At 37.5% G+C, this 15,703-nt stretch overlaps 1 protein-coding gene across 1 annotated transcript in view; it reads left to right on the top strand.

Moving 5' to 3' along the window:
* The window catches only part of LOC119886082 (butyrophilin-like protein 1), a 164,589-nt gene continuing 148,886 nt past the window's right edge, over positions 1 to 15,703 (top strand). Inside the window, exon 1 of the transcript XR_005441430.1 lies at positions 1 to 236. The gene's annotated coding sequence lies outside the window, so the exon portion shown is untranslated. The remainder of the gene's footprint in view (positions 237 to 15,703) is intronic.

Here is a 15,703-nt window from a genome sequence, read left to right as displayed (position 1 = left end):
GAGGTTGTGCGCCAAAGTTATAGTCATTAGTATTAAATACATTTAACTGTCAACTGTCAGTGTATTCGGGATATTTAACTTAAATGATCTCAGCTAACAGTAACTGAGGTTATCAGCACCGTTAACTAGTCCAGTAGATTTAAGGTCCTTCTCCAACATGTCGACAGTTCAGGAGCTTCTCTCCTTCTGTTTCTATCTGCTGACTTTGTCTGGAATAACACTTGGACTTCCAAATGGTAAGAAATCTCCACTACCTTTAACGTTAGCTAGAAAACAACGCTTCTGTCACATTCATCCACATTGACAGTCAGAAGATATTATATAATTACTAACATTAAGTTTACTTGTTAACATCCCTGCATATAAACTGTTAAGTCATCACAACAAGTTCAAAATAGTTTCACACCTGTAATTTGTTGCATTTCAGTTCTGGTTCGGTTCCGGTTTGTCAATCTGTCTATATTGTTCTGTTTTGTTTATAGTGTGTATATTTGTGTTTTCTATTCTGTAGCAGTATAGTAGTCTGTATAGTATTATCGTATGAGTAAGCACATCGTGAGCAATGTGATTCTGATTCTGTATATTTATGTACATTACCAGTCTACATCTTACCTGTCCAAAACTGGTTCTCATTAACTCACTCAGATACATTTAATGCACAACCTGTCATGGGGTACGCTGAGTGCAGACTTAGGTGAGGACCCAGACCCAGACCCAGGCAGAGGATGCAGTTCAACAAAACATTTACTCTCCAACAGAAACACTCAGGCTGACTCGCAGACGCAGGTAAAGTCCAGACAAGGCTGAAATCCAAAAAAAGGCGAATAATCCAAACCAGGAACTCAGAACACAGGGAACAAGGCGCAGCAGAACACTCAAGGTTGGACGACAACAAGGACCAGACAATCTCTAGATAAAAATCATGAACACTGTATGATCTTATAATTATTAAACATGAAGAGTCCCCCTGATTCAGTTGATGTTTATCATTTGGGCGCTGTCGTATGGGCTGTTGTTAAAGGGCCATCAAGAACCTTTTTATATTTGGTTTCATTACTGCTGCACAGTTAAAGGAGTTACATTTCACATGTTGTTTCATTCTGTGTGTTGATGTTCTGCACCAATCTATGGTGGAAATATTTTTATTTATGTAATGGGAAACACAAAATTCAGTTGGCAAATGACAAATTAAAATCTACAGCTATAATGTAATATAAAGTAGAGCAGCTCTCAGGCATTCTGTGTTGCTTTCAGTTATGTTTCTCCTGCAGGTCATGAGGCATGAGTCAGTCTTCCCTCTTCCCTGTCTGGGAAATAACGTGACCGTCACATTGCATGGGTCTTTTGTTTAGTGTCTTTTTGTTCCATGTGTGTTTCTACTGTTCTGCCTTGTTTATTCTTGTGATGAGTTTATTTGTTTTGTCTTGTTCAGTCTTCACCGTCCCTGCTTATCCCGGTTATGTCCTAGTTGATGTCTTGATGTGTGTAGTTCTGGTTCTGTGTTATAGTTTTCTGTCTCAGTTGTTAGATCTAGTTAGTTTCTGTGTCTAGTTTCGGTTTGTCTTTCTGTTTCAACAAACTCAAAGACAATAAAACACATAAAACAGACAACAAGATACACGATAAAAGCAGGAAGAAACTTAGTCTTTCCACTTGGAGGACAGCACACTGTCAGTTCATTAAGTCTATAAAACACTTGTGACAGGGATCCCACAGTAGGCTAATAAGCCCCGAATTATTACTGTAGGCCTATATGTCCTTTTATTTATGTTAATATTCATATTAGACTGTGTGGTCGATCTGCGGTCTAAAATTAGTAATCATGCTTAGAAGTTTTTTTCTATGAGCTCTTGCAATACAGATCAGAAGCATTAAAGTGTTTAACGTGAGTCCTGATGATGCAGGATGACAATCGCCAAAGCTGTCCAATCAACAAGTTACCTGTGAGACTGTATTACGCCATGCTTACTTCTCTTGGTTTGTTTGTTAAACTGCAGTGTGAACATGAACCGAAACCAGAACTGAAATGCAACAAATTACAGGTGTGAAACTATTTTGAACTGTTTGGACCAAGGAAAATTTTTGTGGTTTATTTAAAGGACTGGTTAACCAATAGCTTAAATAACTGTACTGTGTTCAAAGAAGTGGTAATAGGCCTATTTAAAAAGTCAGGTAGAAGGTTGTTAATTAGTCATTTTACCGCACAAGTCTGCATAACGAAACAAAATTTGTAGTTGAACAACAATAATTAAATGTAGGCCTACATTAAAATATGGTAACATGTAAAATAAAACGATATACAAGTTATTTATATACACGAATACACCTCCAAACATTCCACAGTGCATTTTTTGGATTTGTAATCGGCAGCAACCAGGTGATAATATGAAAGTTTGGTCTTCACAATAAACAGTCTGAGATTTGGGAAAGTCCATCTTGACTGCGTTTGTGCAGCAAGCACCATCAAGTTCATTTCCTCTCATCAAATTCAAATCAGCTTTATTGGCATGAATGTATAACAACAATATTGCCAAAGCTAAAATAAATTACATAAGAACAATTAATTTCATACATTTCATTAAATAAGTAAATAAAACAGTAAAAGTTGTGTTTGTGTGTTAATAAAAAAATAAATAATGAAAATATAAAAATTACGTATAATTAAAAAGAAAAATAAATAAATAAAACAGTAAGTGTGTTAGAAAACTTAAATAGCATATTAAATTAAATAAAGCAAATAAAACAGTAAACATGTGTGTATTAATAGACAAGAAAATGTATTAATTAATTAAATAAATAAAAAAAGATCTTGAAACCTAAAAACATCTTGCCAGAGTCTCGCGCTGGCAGCTCAGAACACGGACCACCTGCTTAGTGCTTGATGTTGATGGGGCAGGTCTCTGTAACGATGTGGGCACAAGTCTCAGATTTCTGTTGTCTGGTCCAGATGAGTCCCATTTTGTCCAGTCTGGATCTTTAGGAGCAGAATTAAGTCCAAGCTGGTCCGGTTGTTTGGGCCGGGTGAATCGTTACCATGAGCAGAATACGGTTATTTTGGGGCTTTATGTTGTTCCTCTGCATGCTCTGCTCTGCATCCACATTGTCTCTTACCCATAATGCCCTTATCTTAACTCTGGCCGTGTGAACCATTACCCATTACTCTGTTGTTCACTGAAACATAAAAGCGTTGATATTATTAAAATTACACGTTATAAGACACTTTTTAGTGAATGTTACCCCCTTTTAACATCTTACTTCACATGTTTTTCCTATTTTTAAATGGCTGTATGAACTCAAATATTCATGAACTTACACATAAAAAAATACAGCCTATATATAAAATAAACGTCTCAATTAAACACGTCCTTGAGACAGTTACATGATGTAAGTCAGACTCAATATTTAAACAGCTGTTGTTACGGCAGATGAACCTCCTGCTTAAGTCGGTTGTCGTTGGTAGATGTGTGCTGAACGTTGAGTTTACCATTTTCTTTTCTGGACCATATGCATTTGCAGGGCTAGCTAACTTTCTCATATGCTTGCATGCTTCTAGCCAGAGACGTTTTATAAATAAGGACACACGCGGCTGACATTTACATTAGGTACGCTGCTGACATGTCCCCACAACCTTTTGAAGTTGATGATTTTGTCCCCCTCCCTTCTTGAAAGCATTTGCTAAAATGATCTTATAGCTTGCACCAAGGAATGTTTGCACAATAAGAAAACATGCAATGCGATGTAAATGTAGAAGAAACAACTGTGCATTGTCCAAAAATAATTACTTAAGCTAACAAACAAGCTACTGATTATATTATATTTTTTATATTTTGAATCCTAACCTGTCTTAAATGTTGTTTCCCTTTATAGAAATAAAGGAATATCCACCATTAATTGGTGCAAAAATGTTACCAGAATGCAGAGTTATGTCTTTAAACTGGAGATGATTATTTCGTTGACCAATATGACAACTGTACATTTATTTATTTTTTTACGTAATTAGTGTTTAACAGTTTACAACAGAACTGTAGCCAGGAGCCCTGTAGAGGCCACAATCATCTATTATCCAGCTAAAAATCCACTGATTTAATGATTTTGTACTAACTGCAGTGAAATCATGTGATCACAGCTTCAAATTTAAATAATTTAACATAGTTGCAGACACATTGGCTGGGTTATCTAAAAAGCTCAGCTATGTGAGCTGCTTGCTGTTTGAAGAAATAGTGACCCAACATTGTGAATATACACTTGGAATACAACTTTGGACAATGTGAAGGTCACCGCAGGTCAGAAGTGACTCCAAACTAATCTGAAAATATCTCTCTTCTTCAATGAAAGTTTTTTTTTTCTTTATATGATCTTGGAAAATATCTAAACACACGTCTAACGCCCAGCAAACTCAGATGTCTTGGGCTTCACCTGAAAAGTCATCACTGTAATCATAGTGAATTTGGATTTACTATCACAAACTTTTGTACCTAAGGTTTCTGGTCAGGGAGAACATTAAAGAAGGTGTGATGTGGATGGAAATCTATGACCTGATGTAAATGACAGGCAGCATACGGAGCAGTAGAGACAAAATTATATAATAATTTTCAGTTTTGTTTTTCACCTCTAAATGATGATAAATTATTTGACTAAATAACTAAAATAAACTTCTTCTTTCAGGGTCGGGTGTTGTCAGAGTGGTTGTGGAAGAAGGGAGTGACGCCATTTTACCCTGTTCACTCAGCAACAAGGAGAACGCTGAGTCAAAGCTCTTTGACTGGAAGAAAGATGGTCCGAAGGAGATTTTCTTTTATGATGCAGGAATTCATTCTAATAACGGCCGTCCAGGTCAAGATCAGCAGTTCAAAGGTCGCGTCTCACATTTTCAAGATGAGCTGAAGTACGGCAACGCCTCCATCATCATCAGAAATACGAAGGTGACCGACAGTGGAAACTACACCTGTGATTTTCCACGTCTTCAGCCAAGACAGATATTCAACATTCAGCTCGTTGTTGGTGAGTGTTTTCATTAAACAGTTAAATCTATTTTGTTCATCAAAACATCAATCTGTTTTTTTAGGTTTGGTTTGACTCAGTTCAATTCAAATCAGCTTTATTGGCATGAATGTATATCAACAATATTGCCAAAGCTACATATAAATTACATAAGAACAATTAATTGCATACATTTCATTAAATAAGTAAATAAAACAGTAAAAATTGTGTTTGTGTGTTAATAAAAATAATAATAATAATAAAAATATAAAATATAAGTATTCCGTAAAAATAAATATTCAAAGTAAAAGTAAATAAATAAAACGGTAAGTGTGTGTGTATTAATAGACAACTTTTTTTATTATTATTAATTTAAAAGAAAAACAACAACAACAAAAAAAAACAGTATCAAATGTGAAATTTAAAAACAAAACAATTACTAAAATATCAAACAATCAAAATAATAATAATTTGAAAATCAGTACAATTATTTATCAGTCTGAGTGTCCACTGGTTGTCCTCCCACAAATAGGAAATAGGGGAGTTTCTGTGTGTCTGATAGAAATTCAAATTTGGTGTATATTTGGGAAATGTTTGCAAAGTGTTTTTGTGTTGATGTTTAATATTTGGTGCATGACCTACCTGTCCTCTGTCACACTGGGAGCAGAGTCTGTCCTCTTGCGGTAGCCAGCTCTGTCTGTGGTGACCCTTTTCTATGGCCAGGCTGTGTTCACTCAGTCTGTATGTTGGCAACAGTTTTCTTAGTTTAGGACATTTTATTGCACTCAGGTAATTTGCCAGTGTGAATTTTCTTTTTAGGGTCAAATAACATTGTAATTTACTTTGTATTTTGGTTGTTTTTTTGTTTCCAGTATTCAATTTATTGTTGATAATTTGGTTTGGTCTGCTTGAGTTGGTGCTTGCTTTGTTGACTCCAGCTGTTCTTGTCTGTTCAGTCTTCTGTTTAAACCACTGACAACAACGAACACCTTGAAAGTACGACTTTAATAACATATCAGCAGTTTAATGTTGTTTAAGAGTTCCAGCAGTTTTCATCTCCGCTCCACCAGGTTGCTCTCTCACCAGGTTCTAAGGGTTTTTACTGAGCTGGGGGGGAAAAGCTAATCTAAATGATCAAGTCCCATTAAATGAATTTAAAGCCATGTTAACATGCCATGTAACTGTGCTGTCTTGGTCAGGTGTCCCTCAGAAAAGAGATTTCAATCTCAAGGGACTTTCTGGTTAAATAAAGGTTAAATGAAAAAATAAAAATAACGTTGACGCCTGAGAATAACATACAGTTGTCTTACTAGCAACAATGAATTATTTAATATTACAATGAACCAAGTTGTTGATAAAACATATGAGAACACCTGCAGGACGTCCCATAGTTTCAGCCTCTTGGTACAACATTTATCTGACATCTTTTTCTTCTTCTCCTCCTCTTCCTGCTTTTCCTCTACTTGGTATTTTCTCTCCACATAAGTAAATATAATCAGTGACATGTAAGTTGTCCTGTCTAATCTCTTATATCTAACCTTGTTTAATCTGTGTTTGCTGACTTGCTGATCTTCTGCTGCTAGTTTCCCTGCTTTCAGTCTTTATGCTAAGCTAGCCCAGCTGTCTGCTGCCTGCAGCTTCATATTTACAGCACAGTAAAGTGTGACATCGATCATCTGTGCAGTAATTATTGTTCTAATTAATGTTCTCTTTCAGAGCTCACCTTGAGAGACTGGGAGAAATCACAGGTGCGTCACTGATCTCTACATCTGTACTGTGTGCTACAACTCTCTGGGCCTCAGGATAGAGATCAAACATGTATTGATCAGACATCTATCAGATCTACAGCCGTCTGTCTTATAAACCAGAGGAGGTGAAATCAGCGGTCTGTCCTGGTGTTGATGTTACTGATCTCTACATCTGCTGATTATCAGCTGATTCTGGGACACAAACACACAAAGTTCACTCTGAGATACTTGATGTGGTTCTTTAGTCCAGCAGCTCAGCTTCTACAGACTATTTCACTGATTCAAACAGAAACATTAAAATGGCTCCAAGTTTATTTCCTGTTCCTGATAAGTGTCAATCTCTAATATTACCCAGATCTCAGGTGACTAAGTTGTAGCACACATTGCAGATGTAGAGATCAGTGACGTCAAAATCAAAGCTCACCGCTAGTTTCTCCTGATCTGTCTTTTTAAAGTTGGACTCAGACTATAATCTCAGTTTCTACAGTTGCACTGATAACTGAAAGATGCTTTTCATGTAATTAGAAGATATTTCTCTGTGACAAAATGTAAAAATTGAGTTTGTCCAAATGTCTTCACTGTATCTGAGCTTCTGTCATGATATGAGTCAGAAACAGTGTTTGCAGCTGTAAATAGTTTCCAGACTTTTGGTAGAAGTTAGAAATGTTTGAAATATCATGTCCTATCTAACAATGCTGGGAGGAGCAACTGAGGCTGATACTGTGCTTTTCTGTTCCTCTGTGTTTTTCTGTTAAACACACTTTAATCCTCATTTACAAGCAGAGAAGAGACGAACAAGAAACATCACAGTGTTACATTTATAATCCTGTTATTGACCTTTTATAGCTGATGTGTCTGTTTACTGTGTTCACAGGAGCATCTCCAGAGCCGTCTGTCAAGATACTTAATGAAACGAAGGACTGGGCCCTGCTGCAGTGTGAAGTTAACGGTGCTTCTCCAAAACCTACAGTAGAGTGGCAGGACAGTGCTGGAAACAAACTTCCTGCTGAGGAGCCACAGGTCTCAGAAAGAGGAGGCAGCTTCTACATCATCCTCCAAACTACTGTGATGAAGACCGACAACTATCACTGTGTAGCCACACAGGAGGAGATCAAACATCAGATTTATGTTGAGACCTACGTGTTTATCAGCGGTGAGATTCTTAGTTAGTTCTTTTAGTAATATATTTATATTCCAATAATTTGAATTTTTGATGTGTGATTCGTTTTCAAAAAACTGTAATGTTCAGACTGAACACAAAGCAGGTTGTGATGAAGACGTCTGCAGAAGTGTAAAAAGCTTCAAACTGAGTGAAAGCTTCACTCTTATACTGAGACTCTGAGACTTCATGAATCTACAGAGATGAGAGGAAGAATGAGAGGGTCTGCAGGGAAATAACAGAAAGAAACTCTGAGATCAGTCTGATCAAACACAGGAACACAAGAATTTAGTAAACTTCACTCACAAACCCAGTAACAGATTTATAAATGGCTGCTGCAGCCTGATCCTGAGGATCGACATAAATCTTTTTGTGCAACAAGTGAAAAACATTTCTGAACTGTAAGAATTATTCAGCCACATTAAGGTTTTATTAGCTGTAATTAAATAAATAGATTAGATAGAGAAACTTTATTGATTGCAGAGTTACAGCAGCAAAAACACACAAATGATTCACATAACAAACAACATGAAGACACTCAGAGATGTAGAGGAGATTTTAGTCATTGATGATTTTTATCTAGAAACTGAATTAAAGTAAAAACAGGATCAGACTTTAACTCTAAATATAAACAGGGATAGTTCCTGGTAATAATTTGATACCATGGAGGCAGATACAGGTTTTGAAACGCAGTTTTTACTAGACGATGCAAAATTACAGCGATCAGCCAAAACATTATGACCACTGACAGGTGAAGTGAATAACGCTGATTAACTTGTTACCATGGCAACAGTCAGTGGGTGGGATATATCAGGCAGCTAAACTTCTGGGTCAGAGCATCTCTGAAACGGTCAGAGGTCAGTACCTATCAGAAGGGGTGCAGGGAAGGAAAAGCTGTGAACTGGAAACAGGGTCCTGGATGGCCAAGGCTCACTGATGCACGTAGGGAGCGAAGGCTGGCTCCTGTGGTCCGATCCAACAGATGAGCTGCTGGAGGTCAAAAAGAGTCCGTGTGCCTCCACGGGTCAGGGCTGTGTTGGCGGCAAAGGGGAGGCATACATTTTGACCAGCAGGGGGTCATAATGTTATGGCTGGTTGGTATGACATTAGTGCCAATTGCAAAAATAAAGATATAAATATGTGTTGATCCAATATAACACAATAACAACACATAAATCAGCCAGCAGCCTGGTCTGTAATCTCAGTCCCTGCAGTTACACTGATAACTGAAAGATGCTTTTGTTGTAAGTACAAAAGATACTTTTCTGTGGTTATAAGAAATCAGTGACACAAATATTTCTCACAAACAAAATGTACAAACTTTGAGATGAACAACTTTTGAAACTCTGTGTTTATATTGTCAGAAAATAGTAAAAAAATCCTTCCACTGTCGAGTCGAGTAGGAGGACATCAGCTCTGAGGTCAACGCTAACATCACTGTGTCGGGTGAAATTCATTGTTATCAAGTAGTTCTGTGTAGGTAATAACCAGCGTGCTGCACATGAGATACAGTTTACATTCTGAGTGTGACTCTAGGTTTTGTTGTGTGTTTCAGAGAAACTGTTTGAGGACACGTACAGCAGAGGGGACGTCATAGGATGGTTTTTTAGTGGATTCTCTTTAGGAGCTCTAACTGTTCTAGTTTTGCTTGTAGCTACAAAGTTCATCACGGTACGCCGTAATAAAGGTGAGTTTATAAAATGGATTGTATCAACATCTGCAGACATCAACATAACTGATACTTAAAAAATCTATTTGATGATTTAAAAATCAATATAGTTATAAACACATAACTGTCCATTAAATGGATGTTTCTACATTTTCCCCAAATGTCCAATTAAGTTTCTTTAAATCTTCTTTAGATCTTTGAACATCATTCACTTATTGTTTTTCCATTTTCTCTCTTTTGAAAGTAAAAGTCTAAATATTCTACTGCTAACATTCTTTGCCCAAATGTCATCCAAATGTGATCTTTTTATGACTGTGTGAACAGTCACATGGAAACTGATCTTTTCCCGTTCGGATTTGGGCCACTTTGATATGTGGTCCAAATCTGATACAGATCGGATCTTTTTAAATGCGAGTCTGGACCATAGACTGTATATAAAAGGTCTGGACACTCGGTCGGAATTGATGCGACTTTGACGTCACTCTAGAGCAGCTGTTCCCCGCCGGACAGAGCCGCTATGAACGAAAAAGATCCACAGAAGCCATAATTAAACATGTGGCTCTCCTTCTTCTCTAGCTCGCCATTATCTGCTCACAAATTCATCAAATTTTATTTTTTAATATATTTTTAACACACACTTACACACTTTTACATTATTTATTGAATGAAATGAATCTTTTGTATTATATTTTAAGCTTTGCCAATGTTGTTGTTTGACGTCCATGCCAATAAAGCTGAATTGAATTGTGAGTTGTGGGGCAGTTGCGTTGTCCAGCACCAGAAACCGTAATGAAAAGAGAAGAAAGTTGTGAACATTTGACATAATTAGGGAGAAAAGTTTCACGTGAGAGGACAATAAAAAACATCTCCTGTGAAAATAAGGAGGATATAAGGAAATAATTCAGCATGAGAACAGGTGTCTATTATATTTAAACGGTTTCTTTTTTTGTCTGATTTAACCATGTTTGTTGTTTTTACGTTTGGGAGTCTGCACAGGGTGTTTTATTTAGGATCGACTTCCTTCCGTCAATAATAGACTCTCTGCTGATTCTCTGCGGATTTGTATGTTATAACTGTTGATTTTATGTAATAATATATTTTTCTTTTCTGCAGGTTCTCGTGAGCAGAGAAACGGTTATCATTGAGATCCTGCAGAGCTGCTGTCAAGGTGTGTGAGAATCTATAAACTGAATCATGTATATTAGTCTCACAGATCTAAATAAATTGTAGGTGTTGGACCAACAGAAGACAGCAATGAAAACATGCACACTGTAGCTCCCTTAAAGGGAGAGTAAGTGACTGTAATCCAGTACACCTTTTGTTAAAATCAGCGAATACACTACGTGCACAATTGTTAGGTGAGTGAGTATTTCTTTGTATACTTTCCAACTGCAAGCTGTATAAAGTTGAATGGTTATTAGATGTATGAATATCAGGTGATGAGTATTTGTGTAAATATGGAGAGTGTGTCCTAAGGAGATAAACACACTATATCAAGGTGTGCATAATTATTACATAATCATTACTTCAGGTAAAATGGGCCAAAGAAGAGATTTAACTGACAGTGAAAAGTCAGAAATGCTTTTCAGATGGATGGATAATTCTGCTACTGGAGCTGCCTGATATTAGACTGTAGATTACATTTTTACAATGTCAAGTATGATGATCCAGTCTGAAGAAACCTGCCAATAAACTGCACATGAAGGGGAACTTAACTAACTTTCACATCTCCTACATCAAATATTCAGTCTTGGAAAAGCTCCCACACTGGCGAGTTCAGACGTTTCTTTAGTGGAAGCAGTTTGTTCCCTCTGCCAGAGTTTAGCCAGTGAACAGTAGTAGCCTCCACCTCTCTGATAAGCATAGCACTTTAAGCTGTTGCTGCACTCATGTAACTTATTTTTTTGTTTTGTGCAACAGAAACACTCATTGATTGATTAACGGACGTTTTAAAGAGTGGTTACAGTGGAATCCGATAATTGCTGCATCCCTACTTTGTTACTTTGTATTTTTCATTGTGTAAAGAATTATGTGTTTTTGTTCATGTTGTCTTGTTGGTTTTGTTGTTAAGTTTTATTTACATTAAGTGTAACAAACCACTATTTGTGTTCTTTAAGTGAAACGTGTTATGTGCATTTCTTTCCTCAACGCTAGTTTTAAAGAAAGATTGTGTTTTTAATCATATGAAAGAAAGAATACTGGTGCCTTGTTTCAATGACTTGAAGTTTCACTTTCTGGATGTAAGATGTCTGTTTCACTGTAAAGTTCACTGTGTGTGATTTTTGCACTGGTTCGTCACGTCACACTTGTAGATGCATACTGCCCTATGATTGGTCCAAACTAAATGTGAATCAGCATGCTTGTTAGTGAAAAAAGCTCTTCCAAATCTGTTTACCTTCATTTCCTGTCTACTTTAAGCTGTTACATAAAAGTGTTAATGTCATACAAACATTCCTAATGGTGTTTTTATTTTGAAGAAAAGAATAACAAAAAGTGTTATCAGCCTGATTCAACACCTGTTTTTTTTTTGTTTTTTTTAGATAATCAAATGTTTAACCTCTTTTAAAATCCTTTGATTTTAAAGAAAATACAGTTAATCAAAGGTGTTTTAGACTAAGGAAAAGGTCATTATGATGATCCAATCTTGCTTTACCCCATAAATTTAGCAACCGCCAAAGTAACTATTTCCCCCCACACCAATAAAGTCTAAAATCTTTTCCGCTGACATTACATCATAATTTATTAGATGACGATTTATCTGAATCTGCAAAGTAACCAGTACCTAAAGTGGTCAGATAAATACAGTGGAGTAGCTTCAACTATGCACACAGCAGCTCAGATATACCAAGAGCAGATGAGTCTTTTAGTTGAATTCACTTTTATGGATGTGTTGAATGTTGTACAATAAGCATCTACAGTTAAATACCACCGTAGTGCCATAAATAAATAAATGTAGAATTTATTATGTGGATAGTTTTTACATGTGGGCTGTCTCCATCCATCATCAGAGGAGTTGTTGAGAGATGTTTGTTCATTTCGGTCAGTATACACTTTTAGGTGTTTAGAATTAAATAGGACATCCACTTTTTCATCTACTGCGATGGACTGGCGACCTGTCCAGGGTGTACCCCGCCTTTCGCCCGATGTCAGATGGGATTGGCTCCAGCCCCCTCGCGATCCTGTACGCAGGATCAGCGGTTGACGATGGATGGATGGATGGATTTACTAATTTACTTAAGATAGGGACTTTCTATGGTCTCCCGGGTGGCCAGCCGCCGATAGTTGTAACTCACTGACAGCTAATTTGATTTCAGCATTTTGCGGCCGCGGTCCGAGGTGCTGAACGTTTATCTGGACGCAGGTTCGAATCCCAGTCGGGGCGAAGGCTGTAATTCATGATAAAAGATAAACAGCTATTTTTTAATAAAATGATGTAAATTCCAATTTGATGAGCACCTTTCCTTCTGATTAATTTGAAATAGTAGCCTACTTGTCAGAGAGGAGAATACTAATGGTTTAAGTATTCAATATTAATTTCAACAGTACTGAGCTGCTGCACTACTTATTCAAAATTTCAAGGAGCATCAGCTCAGTTTAAAAGGTGTACATCATTTTTTGTATAGAGAATTTTTTAAAGCAATGCCCAAAATACAGTTTGTTATATCGGTTTATTATGTAATATTACACAGCAAAAATCATATTTACAATCAAGGATGTTGTGTTAAATTCAAAATTGAATTAAACAATAACTTATTCACCTCAGCTTATGGTCCTCATGAAGCACAGACTTGTAAATGGCCTTGTTGTAAGTTAGGTATGCTGGCAGAATGTTTGTGAACCGCTTTTGGCAATTTATCCGACCACCGAGGACTTTTAAATAACCAGATCCACGCAGCTAAGGCGTGAAGCAAAGATGTAGTATTGACCAGTGGTGACAACAATCACCTAAGGTCTATCCACACAGGCGGAGACTTTATCTGGCTTTAGACAACCTGAAGACACTGGAGTAGGGCTGTGCAATACTGACATAAATACTATCTAGATAGTTTCTGGGATGTATATATTTTTGGATAATTAGAGAGAGAGAGATATTTGACATCTTTCAAAAATGTGTAAAAGTCATGTGTGAGAGGGGTAGAGGAGGAGACAGAGCGAGTGTTTGGTGTCAGCAGTAAGCCCTCAATTTAGCAGTAAATGTACAGTATAAGTTTCTGTTTAACTGTTTAACTGCTGGTTACTAATGACATTAATGGAAACAGGTCTTATTTATTTACAACTGAAGCATTTAGTGAAAACAATATAAAAGCACTTAAGGCACCAGTGCAAGTATGAGTAAAGTTGAAGCTGTTGTCTTAGTGGGTTTGATTCTGTCATCAGTGTAGTTGTGTTTAAACCGGATCTTGTTTTTGTGCCGGTACCTCTGCTGGTTCAGGTCTGTCGTGGACAGCTGACTCCCGGAGCTTTTATATTCTTGATATTCTGTGCGGTGGTTAGTTTGTGGTCTTTCACAGCAACCGATTGTTGACAGTCAAAGTCGACGTCTAGCTCCATGCAAGTGAGGTCGATCCAAGTCTAGGAATTCAGTCTAACAACTTAACGTTAGACTGCGAGGCTGGTAGCGTCATGAATCTTTCAGCAGCAACATGTTTACTGCATGCATGATGCAGTGACTGATGTGTTTTTTGCAAAGCGAGTGACGTAGCCTACTCGAAAATGTCTACTCACACACCATTAAAACAACAATTAAGATTTATCGTAGAAGATACATGCCCATACATGGGAGAATGTAATTATTTCTCAGTCTCGCCATAATGTCACTCTCTGGTTTACCCCCCCGAAAAAGGGATGGGAGCGCAGACACAGTGTCAGTGAGTTCTGGATGTGGAGGCAGATGCTATAATAAAAAGGTCCCTGAGGCTGGAGCTCTGTCCTTACCCTTCTTATATCCTGATGCGGTCTCTGTGCCGGTGGGGCAACAAAAGCAGAAGGCCCAGCTGTGAGGACAAGGATGAAAAACAACAACATTATTAGTGACATGTAGTCATTTTCACACATTGTATTATTATCACGGATGTTATAATAAATGAAAACATTTTGGCCACAGAAACACATTTAGAGTAGTTTTAAAAACCCATAGTGCTTTTCCATCGCTGGCACCAGCTCATCTCTACTTTGAGTCGCTTTTGGCCCGCCGTCCTCTGTTTTCCATCGCAGGTAGAACCACCTCAGTGTAGCTGGTCCATTACTGTGTGGTGGCTCAGGGGTATGAGGGGCCGGTCTGGGTGTCAGTGGGGGAACAACAGTAAAAAGGCCCAGCTGAGAGAACAAAGGAAAAGCTAAATTAGCGAGATGTCATAATTTTACTAGACTTAAAGCATACTTGGGCCACAGCAACATCTTCAGAGTAAAGAAAACATCTTACTGTGTGGTGGCTCAGGTGTATGAGGGGAAGAAGAAGTCTCAGAAGGTGAGAGGGTTCCTGGAAAGATCAATGTATGGTTCAATTAAAACCAAGAAACTCTGTTTACATTTATTTATTAACTTTTTAACACAGCTGTACATCCTTATAGATATGTATAAGACTCTTACAGGCCACATTGTAGACATTGTTTAGAAGAAAATGCAACTGAATATAAAATCTTCCCGTGATACACACCTGGTGCTGAGACCGTCTTCTCAGTTTGCTGGTGACTAGGAGCTCTTTCACCAGAAACTGCAGCTCAGGAGGAAGGGGCTCCTCTCTCTCTACTGTAGGCATGGCGGGCCTACGAAGACAGAATGACAACAAGATAAGAAAAAGCACTCACCAGTTATGTCTGAAGTATAACAGAATTACTACAGAGCATAAGACAATACACTTTATTGATTAACATGAAGTTTTGCAGATGGAGAAACAAATTACACCGTTTTACCATCTACTAGCGGCTCAAGCAGTTTCCTTCGGGTGTCAGCAGGGGTCGGTGCAGTGAAGCAGACGGTACTAAAACAGACAACAGTCGCTCTTCACCTGCTAAGTCTTAAAAATTGAATGAGTACTTCATTATAATATAAAAGATAATTGGTAATATAATAGTGATGCACTTCATTCACACATTTTGGTCTGGGATGCTCAATTAAAATACTCTTCTTTAGCCTTTATAAGTCTAA

This window comes from Micropterus salmoides, unplaced genomic scaffold (genome assembly GCF_014851395.1).
Source record: "Micropterus salmoides isolate LMB-PRFRI ecotype aquatic unplaced genomic scaffold, ASM1485139v1 Ms_hic_scaffold_4, whole genome shotgun sequence".
Lineage (NCBI taxonomy): Eukaryota > Metazoa > Chordata > Actinopteri > Centrarchiformes > Centrarchidae > Micropterus > Micropterus salmoides.
Note: the sequence above shows the minus strand (reverse complement) of the source record. Positions and strands in the feature narration are given on the sequence as shown.